The 12,977-nt window shown below is 37.4% G+C and overlaps 1 non-coding gene across 1 annotated transcript; it reads right to left on the bottom strand.

Annotated features, from left to right (window-relative positions):
* Window positions 1-821: 821 nt before the first annotated feature.
* LOC125361113 lies at window positions 822-925 on the bottom strand. The gene has a single exon (XR_007212899.1). It is a non-coding gene; the product is annotated as a U6 spliceosomal RNA (small nuclear RNA).
* Between the last annotated feature and the right edge of the window lie 12,052 nt (window positions 926-12,977).

Raw genomic sequence — 12,977 nt, 5'->3', positions numbered from 1 at the left:
ATTCCTGTGGATACATTGACACTTTTTGTTTTATCAACATTATAAAACGTTTGCCAGGTTTTTGTTTTTGTTTTTCAGAATAAGAAGATTGTTAAAGTTGAGGATTTTATGGATCCTAAAGGTCTACAACAGGGGAAGCAATCTGAAAATTTTCAGCTTGTAAAACATTGAAAATTATACAGTGCTAATTAATATTTAGGATTGTCTTTCTGGGAGAGTTTCATGTATCTGGCTGAGCATAGGAGGGTAAGAAAATATCTCTACCTCAGGAAGGAGTTATTCTGTCCCTGATGAAGGTCAGAATATACTTAAGTTTAAAGGAATATCAAAGAAATGGAATAGTAGAAACAAATGAAATAAAAAAATTCAGTGGTTTAATGAAAAGTAAACAAATGATTGGAAAAAATAGCTAAAATGTTTTTATTTATTTTATTATAAATACCTACATGAAATCAAATATTTGTGTGAGGCTGATAGAACTTTTCATTTCAAATAAAGTTTATTTTGATAAAAAAAATAAATAAATAGTATGGAATGAGCCAAATATTAGAATTGAATTTGAACACCTTTTCTGTATTCTTTGGATAGATTCTGGTAAATTTTTAGGAGTAAATCACATATATGTTATTATATGTAAAATATTATTGAAGAAATATTGAAGAAATACTAAATATTCAACTATAGAAAGCAAGAGTGAATAAAATATGCATTCACTGAAACGTACTCTTTGTTTCCGTTATTCCTGGAAGTTTAAATTGATACTCTATACAAACAGATTAGCCAAAATTATTACACTAAATAATTATAGGTGTAAGCATATAGATCAACACCAATGTTTCACGAATTTGTGTGTCATCCTTACACAGAGACATGCTAAACTTCTGTGTGTGTCATTTCAATTTTAGTATATGTGCTGCTATAGCAAAAATAGTTTCAAAGTGCATCCTTTATATATTAAGAGTTGATTTATTTAAAGGTATTAAATATTCTAGAGATCATGAAGGTTGTCAGTCTAATTTACTAATTTCTCTTTCCTTACTAATAAAAGTTTATGCCAGTGGTGCTTTATTGTTTATTGGCATTTTATTTTATAATAATAATGCACTCATGTTTCATAAAATAAATGTTTAATATGTCCCTAGGCAAATATGTGCTGTTTTACATTATTTATTTAAAATAATATTTTGACACTTGCATTCCCTTGTGTATCCATATTTAAAATAATAATTTTTGAGCACTTTTGTGCTTAACTGGCTTTCATATACATGACCAATTATCTCAATTTGTATATGTTGATTTGCTAGTACTGCTATAACAGAATTCCATAGGTTCATGTTTAAAATAGACGCTTGGAATCTTTCAAGCAAATGCATATACCAAAATGACAGAGGTAGCCATCCTGATCTCAGACAAACTAGACTTCTCATTAAAATCAGTTCAAAAAGATAAAGAAGGGCACTACATTTTAATACAAGGAAAAATCTGGAATCAAGATATCACAATGATAAATTTATACTCACCTAACAGAACAGACCCTAAATACATCAAACCAATTCTTTCAGAACTACAGAACAAGATAGACTCAAATACAATCATAGTGGTATATTTTAATACTCCACTCTCTCCAAGAGACAGATCCAACACACAGCAAAGGGGCCGAAGACCTAAGTAACACCATATCCCACATGGATCTGACTGATATGTACAGAGTTTTTCACCCTACAGAGACGCAATACACATTCTTCTCAGCAGCCCATAGAACGTACTCCAAAATAGATCATGTCATAGTCCACACAAAGAACCTCAGCAAATACAAGAGTATTGACATTATCCCATGTATTTTATCTGATCACATCACAGTGGAATCAAAGAGAGACTTCACAAGAGAAGAGATAAAAATGGCAAAGAAACATATGAGGAAATATTCAACATCCCTGGCAGTAAAGGAAATGCAAATAAAACAACCCTGAGATACCACCTCACTCCAGTTAGAATGGGCTATACTCTGAACTCAGGCAACAACAAATGCTGGAGGGATGCGGGGAAAGAGGAACCCTTCTCCACTGTTGGTGGGAGTGCAAATTAGTACAACCACTTTGGAGAACAGTATGGGTGTTCTTCAAAAAGCTCAGCATAGACATACCCTGTGACCCAGCCATACCACTCTGAGGCATCTATCCTGAACAACAGGTCTCAGGATATCAAAAAGACATCTGCACATCCATTTTTATTGCTGCAAAATTCACAACAGCCAAAATATTGAAACAATCCAGATGTCCCTCTACAGATGAATGGATCCAAATAATGTGGTACCTGTACAAAATTGAATACTATATAGAGATTAAAAATGATAAAATATTGGTATTCGCAGGGAAATGGTCAGAACTTGAACAAATGATGTTGAGCAAGACAAGCCTAGAACATAGAGAACAAAGGGGCATGGTCTCCTTGATACATGACTATTAGGGTGGGGTAGGGGCAGGGGACACTAGAGACCAGGTCTGTGATACTAAAAACTTCTTGTCAAATGGTATATCCACAGGTTTGGGTCAGCAACCTTACATTATGTATCTAAAAGCAAACAACTACTAAACATGAAAAGGTCTAAAATAGCCATATCACTGGATCACAATAGCTCAACAGCTATGTATATATGATCATATAAGACAAAGATAAGCAAACTCTATTGTTGACGTTGTATTTAAAGTTCTAGGTGAATTTCCTTTGACATACACCAGGTGGCTACTGTATATGATTCTGGTACACTGGGTATTGTTTATATGCCTACCTGATCTAGGGAAGGGAAAGATAAACGAGGGTGTAAGATATCACAAGATATGTACTAACTGCCCTATTATGTAACTGTACCTCTTTTGCACAACACCTTTTCAACAAAATTTAATTAATTAAAATAAAATAAAATAAATGCTTGGAGAAGCTGCCATCTGGATAAGGTACAGATGCCATGTAGCTCCCTTTCCCGTGGGAACTATGGCCCCACTAATAACCCTCCTTATGAACCTTCTTCTCCTGTCTGTGATTATCTCCATATGGTCCCCTTGGATGGCCGGGACATATCCTTTCATTGGTGCCGAGACCCAGGATAGGTTCCCTGGTGGATTTGCTCCCCCATTTCTGGGGGATCCTTGCTGCCCCTGGGACCTATTCTGCTGTCCTAAACCCACCCAGAGGACCACCGAGTTAACTTCTCCTGACCAAGCGCTCTATTTCCGTCTACCACGACAACGACAGATTTGAAACTCCAACCAGGGTGAGTGACCATTAGCTGGGGGCTTGGATCTGATTTTCCATAAGGCCACTGGGCCACCGTAAATCCTGGCTCCAAGTTCTGAGCCCCACTCCCAGGGAAGCCCACTTGGCTGTCGACCTTAAGCTACTAGGCTAGATCAAGGGGATCAGCAATTGTGGGTGTTTGGAATCAACTGATCTCTAGTTTAGTTCCGCTGGTCACTCATCAAGTGGGAGACAGTCTAAAATGCTTCAGGAAAGCTGCTCAAGATTGAGCCTTTAGAGGACTTACATAACTTCTATGAGTGCTCAGGCAGATGGAATTGTCTCTCTCTTTTGGTCTCTCTCTAAACTCTGCCTGCCTGCCTGTGATATAGGATGGGCTATTACTAGCTTCCAAAGGTACCAATATTTGTTTAACATCTGCTTTGAAAAACACAAAGAAAGGTTGTCTGTTCTTGTTATTGATGTTTGTTAAGCTTGGAGATTTGGTTAAATTCTGCTTGTTGTTGGCTAAATCCTAAGTTTTCTCTAGCATTGACCATGTGGTGGACAATAGACTTGATTTTAGCAAGCGCCATCTTGGTTCCATCAGGGTTCCAAAAAAAAAACTATTGGAGGTGGAAGCCCACCTATCCCCCTGGTAATGGGCATGCCAAATTCCTCAAGGCAGGGTGGGGATGTGGAGAATCAACGCTTCCGGTAACCCTGTCCCCAATCCTGAACTCTGCAACTGCCACCTTGATATTTAAATGCTCGAAGGTGAAGGTGTTTTGCTGAAAGCCTGCTAAGGCTCTGGGCAGCTCTGCTGCCATTATGTCATGCCATGTGTCTGTGTTCTATTCGTGTCCTGTCTCCCATCTCCTGGACCTTCTTTGGTCATAGCATCCCACTTCATCTCCCCATTGGAGCTGAACTGGTTTCTCCAAATGTGGCTTCTCCATTTCCTCACCAGATAATCTGTGAAAATTTTTGTTTTCTGGAAAACTTTTTTTCTTCTAACTGGCCACATGGTTCTAAAATATGGGCAAAATAATATCATTTTGCCACTGGAATTCCAGAAAACATACATGGACAATTAAAAAACAAAGAATAATTGTGCTCCGAAGTTTGTGCACAACTGTCTGTATGTCTGTCTGTCTGCCTGTCTGTTGGTAAAACATGTAAAAACTGGCATCATGGGTTCAAAATTATTTGCTTTTTTTGACTACTATTTTAACTTACTTTAAGTCTTGTGTTAAACTGATCTTTGCAGCCTGTGGGTGGAGTCACAGTGAAGAGCCTGGAGGCAATCCTGACTCATCACCAGAGTCCAAGCCAAAATAAAAAAAACAAACAAACCAGGTTTTAAACCCAAACTGATCATGTTTGGGTGCAAGCAAATGTTTCTAAGAAAAACTCCAAAAGGTTCAAATATGCAGCATGTGGTATAAATACAATGATGTAAAACCAGTGTGTTACTCTTTATGTACATCTATGCTAATAGTAAAATGTACATCTGATTGTGACAATTCTTTGGTATAGACTAAGATTTTGCTTCTCCATTTTTCTCTCCTGTACTCTTATAAACTCTTTATGATCAAGGGACCAGGGTCATTTTGGAACGAGTTTGCAAATGTGGCTACTATCCTTGATTTTCCTGACCCAGGATTGATATTTTGCTTTATAGGATGCAGGTTGGCACGTGTGCTAGCTGTGTAGACTGTGGCAGTCCATGGCTACAGGAAGCTGCCTCCACAGTCTGCTCCCAAACTGCCTGGTTTCACTACTAGCGATTCTTTATTCTCTCTCTCTTGCATGGAAAACTGCTCAGGGAATCTATGATTCCTGTGAAGATTTTGACAGGCTCAGAGTGCTCCTGCCCTGGCTCTGCCACCCCAAGATTAGAATTGGGTTTATAGAAGGCCTGTCATGACAGAGTTGCAACTGAGACTTCAACTGTGCAGTAAGTTAAGACACATGTCTGTGACTCTTACTCCAAGGTTAAAAGTATCATAGTTGTGTTTGGTGGCCACAGGTTTGCATTGGGGTAGCATTGGTGTCTTCCCCCTCCATGTCTCAGAAACTGTCCTGGCTGCTGCAGAGAATAGATTTGGTTGGCCTTTGGTCTGTGTGAATTTTGTAACTAGGAAGATGGTTAAAGGCCCAAGCCTTCTAAAATCTTTTTAAAGTTGTTACCCTGCTTAAACCAGTAGAGCACCAGCCTACAAAAGCCAGAGTATGCAGAGTAAGCAACCAGGGAATACTGGGAGATATCAAATGTCTTTAACCCGTCTGTGTAGAAATTTGCAGGCAACCCAGCAGGAGGTGTGACAATCTATCCAGGAGACTCAGAGATGCCACTACAGCCTTGCCCAGATCCAACCCATCTCTCCTGCCTGCCTCCATCACACATGAATAACAAAGCCTGATAATTCAGGATGGAAGACACAGCCACTTCAGATCCACTGAAGCTGAGACTTTTACATTGTCCTGACACTTTTCCCTCTTGATTGCTATTCATTTGCGTTCTCTTCCACCTGCCAGTAAGGTTAAATGATATGATTTGATTTGATGGCACTTGGATCCCATTCAGACTGATGTTCTCTAAGTGTTACATCAGAACTCTGGCAAGTATTTGTTGGTCAATTATCAACAAGTTACAGGTAAGCTCTACTCCTATTGTTCTCTTGTTGCTTTAATTGGAAATAAAAAGGGCTCTTATGGCTAAGATTCCCTGGATTGCAGTCGAGGCTAGCCTGGGCAGGAAAACTCCATCTAAAGCTCCTCTAAAACTCCATCTCCCAACTAAGCAGCAAAGAGTCAGACTGAAAGCTTCACTCAAGAAAACCAGACAAGGGCTGGGGATATAGCCTAGTGGCAAGAGTGCCTGCCTCGGATACACGAGGCCCTAGGTTCGATTCCCCAGCACCACATATACAGAAAAAATGGCCAGAAGCGGCGCTGTGGCTCAAGAGGCAGAGTGCTAGCCTTGAGCGGGAAGAAGCCAGGACAGTGCTCAGGCCCTGAGTCCAAGGCCCAGGACTGGCCAAAAAAAAAAAAAAAGAAAAAAGAAAACCAGACAAATGCTGAAAGTGGCACTGTGGCTCAAGTGGTAGAGCAGAAGTGCTCAGGGACAGTGCCCAGGCCTTGAGTTCAAACCCCGTGAATGCCAACGGGGACAAGATATCCAAGCAATGAGCACCAAGACTTTCAGGACGAGGTCAATCCTGACAATGAGGAACCATGGGGAGGAATAAGAGGAGATGAAGTCTCATCTTAAATGGAGTCAATTTAAACTTTCCCTTTCAAATTAATCAGAGCCAGGAGATCAAGAGGAATAGTTGTTTACCCACCTAATGTCCATACCTGTCCATTTTCCATCTGGACAGAAACTTGCATTCTTGCCCTTATTACTTGCTATTTGTATACACACACACACACACACACACACACACACACACACACACATATATTTGCCTCTGAGTGGTTACTCCCAACCAGTCCACTATCCCTAAACACTTCCTTCCTGCTCCCAGTCCAGTTATTCCTCCTTCCTCGTAATGAGCCTTAATTGGGTTTATGTTTCAAATGGAACTTTTCTGGCTTGTGCCCAGGGTGTGTTCTCCCATGTCATTCATGTTAACTGCTTCTGTGAACTTGTCAGCCTTTTTCCTGACCTTTTCAAAAGTCCCTTTTAACAGGATAACATCCTTCACCCAAGACACCACCTGGGAACTTTCAGTTCAAGGCCATCCTCTTACTATACTGCTTTGCCCAGCACAGATCTGAACCCTGAAAACCCCAGCTCCAGTGACTCCTTGATGTGTCCAAGCTGCAGGAGGTAGCCAGCAGAGACCATGACACCCATTGGCCCTGATAACCATTCTCGTGGAAATGATGAGGACTTTTACCAACCAAACTGTCAAGCAAATACTTCTTGGACAGTACCAGGACAAATGATGAATCAGGGACCCCAGACTACTTCACTCCTTTTCAGGAGGAAGTAGCTCCAGAAGAAACAACCTCCACCCATACTCCCAGCCTGTTACCCGTCCTTTGTTATTAATAAACAACAAATGGGGGCATGTTAGCATTTCCCTAGTCTCATGTCCTCAGCTCCTCCCACTGGCTCCCAGATCCACCCATACCTAATGTGCCACTCCTACTCACTGGCTACATATTTCCCCTTTACCTCCAGAGAGAGAAGCTGCCACCTGGATAAGGTGCAGATGCCATGTAGCTCCCTCTCCTGTAGGAACTATGGCCCCACTAATAATCCTCCTTATGAACCTTAAAAAAATAAAATAAAACAGATGCTTATTATTTCTTAGTGCTGAAGGCCTTGAATGAAGTGTTTGAGGTTAAGGACTGAAGTATCTGAAGTAAAGAATTTCAGAGGTATAGCTCCAGCACGTGGTCCGTGTTTTACCAGCTTGTGGAAATTTGGTTACTACTTGGCTTTTGCTTCATTTTCTGATCTGTATTTTCATATGGAATACCTAGCAAGTCTATGCTTAAAGTTTCCCTTTTAATGAGGACATCACCTATATTGGAGTAGGGGTCTAACTTGGTGTGATTTCATCCGAATAATTATTTCTACATTGACCTCCTTTTCAATAGAGTCACTTGCTGAAGTATTAGGGTATTAGAATATTAAAATATAGATTTGTGAGTGCCACAGTTCAGCATATAACAGTCTGTTAAATTTAAAATAAATTGGTGGGGACTATGTTTTGCAGGACTTTTCCAGCCTGAAAGTGCTTTTAGCTTTCCTTAAGCTAAAAACAATTGTGATAGTTATAAAAATTTGAATCACTTTTCCATTATAAAAAGTTAGAGTATATATATATATATATATGTATATATGTATATATATATGGCCTTGAAGACAGACTAATTGTATATTTGTGGATGACATTTTCTTCCTGCCCATGATTCAAAGTCTATTCTTCATTATTACACATAATCATTTGAAATAAACTTACCTGCCACAAATTAAACCAATTTATGCTTGAAATCTGACATTAGTTAAGATGGTGGTTTTTGTAGCTCATCCTGGTGCTTGAATTCAGAGCCTGGGCACTGACCCTGAGCTTTTTTTCTCAACACTAACCCTCTAATGCTTGAGCCGCAGCTCTACCTCCAGCTTTTTCTGGAGTTTGTTTGAGATAAGACTCTCACCTACTTTTATTTCTAGTCTGGCTTTGAAACATGATTCTCAGATCTCCATCTCCTGAGTATCTAGGATGCACATGTGAGACAGCACTGTCAGGCTTTATTTTATTTTTTCATAGAGCAAGGGAAGTGAGGCTGAAGGTTATACCATTGGAAATCACAATCCCAAAACCTCTGGTGGTATTTCAGTCTTGAAACATCTATATTGACTTCAAACCAGTAACAATTAGGTAAATATTACCTACACCATAATACAAGGGAAAGTAGAGAGGGTCAATAAAATTTTATGTTATTTGAAAGAAATGATAAACAATAGAGACCTACTACTTGAATGTTCCATAGAAATGATGATAGGAGTTCTCTGTTTATATGCATTTTTATGGGGAGCCCTTGGCATTCTAGTGGATGAGACACAAACAAACAAAACTGTTTAAAAAGAAAATAAATGATAGTGGGGAAGTTCTGAGAGATGCTGTTGGTGGTAGGTGAATCACTTCTAAAGAGGCTAGTGCCCTGGGAAACAAAAAGTCAGATTGGTAGCTGGAAAAGTCCTATCCAAGTAAGTAAAAGAAAGACATGAAGAGAAAAAATGCTTCATAGATTTTCTTTCTATATATGGATTGGGAAATTAGATCCACTCACCTCAGTGTAAAAGAAACACTTCCTTATTCACTTATCTGTAAGCAGTATATTATCTGAGCACTTACTGTATTTTAAGTATGATGATATAGACGATATTTGTGTGTTTTAACTATCTTACAGTTTATTAGGAAGAAATTATTAAATATTTCTAGAATAGTGAAACAAATGTGAAAATAGAGGCCTTTCATTGAGCCAAACAGTAAGTAAGGGAGCCCTTAATTGTTTCCTGGAGAAAAAGGAGACTGAGAAACTTTGCAGAAGTGACCTATAAATCCCAGTCTACTTGGGAGAAGATCTTCACTGGCCATACAACAGACAAAGGCCTCCCATTTAAATATGCAGAGAACTTAAAGTATTAAGTTCCCCCAAAACAAATCCTCTAAGAAACAACTGCCCTTTTAATAAATGGGCTAACCACCTAAAAAGAGACTTCTCTGAAGAGGAAATGAGAGTGCCCAAGAGACACATGAAGAAATGCTCAACATCACTGGCCACAATAGAAATGCAAATCAAAACAACATTGAGGTTCCACCTCACTCCATTAAGAATGTCCTTTATCAAGGAAACTAATAATAACAGATGCTGGAGAGCATGTGGCCAAAAGGGAAACCTACTACATTGTTAGAGGGAGTGTAAACTGGTTCAGCCACTCAGGAATAGCAGTATGAAGGGTCCTCATAGGAATAAAGATAGTACTCCCCTATGACCCAGCATCCCTGCTTTTGGGCATCTACCCAAATGGTTACAAGCAAGACCACACTAAAGCCACCACCATAACTATGTTCACCACAGAACAATTTGCCATTGCTAAGATATGGAACCAACCCAGATGCCCCTCAGTAGATGAATGGATCAAGAAAATGTGGTACAGATACACAATGGAATTCTATGATTCTATCAGAAAGAATGACACTGCTCCATTCATAAGGAAATGGAAAAATTTGGAAATAATCATACTAAGTGAAGTGAGCCAGACCCAAAGAAACATAGACTATATAGTTTTCCTCATTGGTAATAATTAGTACATGTTTATGATAGTCCTAGCAGAAGATCACAATAACTTAATAGCTATGTACATATGAATACATAAGATGCTGTAAAATGAAATGAACTCCAAATTATGGAAATAAGTGGTCTACCATTGTCATTGTTATTTTCAATGCAAAATGTGAAATCATGCCACTTTCTTTTGTCTTTCTTCCCCAGGATTTTATCCCTGATGTCACTGTTACTGATTTTGGTACCCTGTGTACTGTATGTAAGTTTATTGGAACTAGGGAAAGGAATTGGAACATCAAAGCAGAGAGACAAATGGTAAAAGGCGAACCAATGCAACAGCAATACTTACAAAATATGTGGTACAAACCAACTGTACAACTTATAGGTGGGGGAGGCAATAGGAGAGGGGGAAAGAGGGAAACTTTTGGTAAGAAATGCCCTCACTGCCTTATGAAACTGTAACCCCTCTGTACATCACTTTGACAATAAATAAATTAAAAAATCTACAACCTAAAATGCTAGTTTAAAAGATTTGAATTACTTAGCTTATCCTCTAAAAAGGGAATACATAAATAAATGTAGAAACCAAATATAGAATGTAGAATATTCCATATCTCTGATTAAAAAATATCCTGTTTTAAGTACATCCAAATTCTGGTAATTAATTTAATTCAGATAGAACGTTTATTTAATTTGAATGTTCAATTAGTACTAATTCATGCAATTTAGAAGGATATAAAATATTGAAAAATAAGAAGAAAAGTGTTGTCTATTTTAAAATATATTAAATTGAAACATGAAAGTGATGAAAGCAAAATTAATTTTCATTATTACTGAGCATCACATTGAATTATGTAGGTTGATATAAAAGCATATCAGACACAGTCAAAGAAAGGATTAATAAATTTAAAAATATCACAAGATGAACAGAAACTTCATTCATTTGAAGAAACACTAGCTAAAAATGTGCAAGAGCACAGTATATGATATCAACTTATATGAACCCCCAAAATATCATAACCAAAATAATCACCCAATAGAGAAAGTGATCAGTACACTATAGCTATAGCTATAATGGAGCTAAGTAAGAAAATTATTATACTTTTTCACAATATTATTTTCATTTTCAAAGTTTAAAATGAATGATTATCAAATTCGAATTCAAAATAAATATAAGCTTCCATAATCTGATAGTGGACCACACACATATTTTCAAGCATTATGTTCATAAAAATATTTTGAACTGTTTCCTCAAGAGTAAAAATATCTGCTATGACTTCTATTTGACATTGGTCTAGAAGGCCTTACATAAACAGACCAAAACAAACGAGTTCAAGTGATATAATCATTTGAAAAGTAGACAGATTTTTAATTAACTAATAGATAATAATCATTATATCTAATATGTAATAGTAAATTAATAATTGTAATATTTGAAGTGAAAAAAACAGTTATTTATAGTTGCTGTCTGGGAACAAAACTGAAAAATAAAATTATAGATATTGGCATTAGCAATATTAAGACAAAAACTGTGAACTGGGCACCAACAATGTGTGTCTATAATCCTAACAACTCAGGGAGCTGCGATCTGAAAATTGTTCAAAAACAAACCACAATGATATTTGGAAACTACCTGGGTTTCAGAATACAGTCTTGTGAATATTGATGTTAGTTGTTTGATTGCTGTATTGCCTTTCTCTTTGACCATTTATACACTAGAAAGTGAGCCTTCAATTTATTCTGGCATCTGAGTTTGGGACACTGTAATTTCCAGATTGATGAGAAACTCATTCTTATACTCATCCATTATATATTGTTGTTTATATTAGCAAGACAAACGAATAAAGAATCAGAACCATGCAATATGTTGGGAGAAGAGGCAATTAAAAGAAAGTGAAATAGGTTCAAGAGATGATGATGATGATGATGATTATATGATGATCAAGATAGATAGATACAGATTGATACATTTACATATGTATGAATATCCCCACATATATGAATATTAAGTTATATATTAGTTTTGTTTTGATACATAATATATTATGAATAATTGAGAAATTCACAATCTAACAGTTTTTCTGGCAGCAGCTTAGCTGGGCCTTTTGTTCAGTGTGTCACAAAATACAGTCCATTAATTAGTTGGAGTTGTGGTGTTGATTGAGGTTCAGGACACTCTTCTGAATCAATTTGGTTCTTTGGAAAATTAGGTTATTTGCAGCTGCATAATCTATGATAATTTGTTTCTTCAGAGTCAAAAGGAGGGTGTATAGATGTGTGTGTGAGAGAGAGAAAGAGAGTGGGAGAGAGAGATTGAAAGAGAGAGAGAGAGAGTCTATGTCCTCTAATATCCTTTTGAAAGGTTTTTATCTGATTAGATCTGGCTCACCTAGAATAATCCCCTACTTGATTAATTCCAAGTCAACTGATTAGAAATCTTGATTGCATCTACATCTTGGTCATATTAATATAGCCTAAATCTAGGACTGAGATCAATTTTATTCATAGGACCCACCTGTACTCAACAAGAGAATTTTTTGCAGTGAGATAAGAAGGTAGTTAATCCTTTCTTATGGGGAGAGTCCACCATTTTTACTAATTTTTACTAATTTAGGGAAACATAAAATGAGTCGTGTATAAGATTCTATATTACACTCACAAATATATGATTTTGAGAGTCATATATACTATTTTACAAAGCATGTGAAGAAAATAAATTTGTATGTATGTTTGATAGGCATGTAAATTGCTATGGACATTGAGAATATTACAAAGCATGGTGTCGGCTATCTAAAACATGTTTATGGTATGACCAGGAGCATCTAGAGTTCTGGTGAGCATGCATACAATAATATATTTGTGACATATGTTTTGTAAGGAACAAATTCAAAATGTACAGGTATTCATTGGGATTGGGATTACTTTTAATG

This window comes from Perognathus longimembris, chromosome 12, assembly GCF_023159225.1.
Source record: "Perognathus longimembris pacificus isolate PPM17 chromosome 12, ASM2315922v1, whole genome shotgun sequence".
NCBI lineage: Eukaryota > Metazoa > Chordata > Mammalia > Rodentia > Heteromyidae > Perognathus > Perognathus longimembris.
Note: the sequence above shows the minus strand (reverse complement) of the source record. Positions and strands in the feature narration are given on the sequence as shown.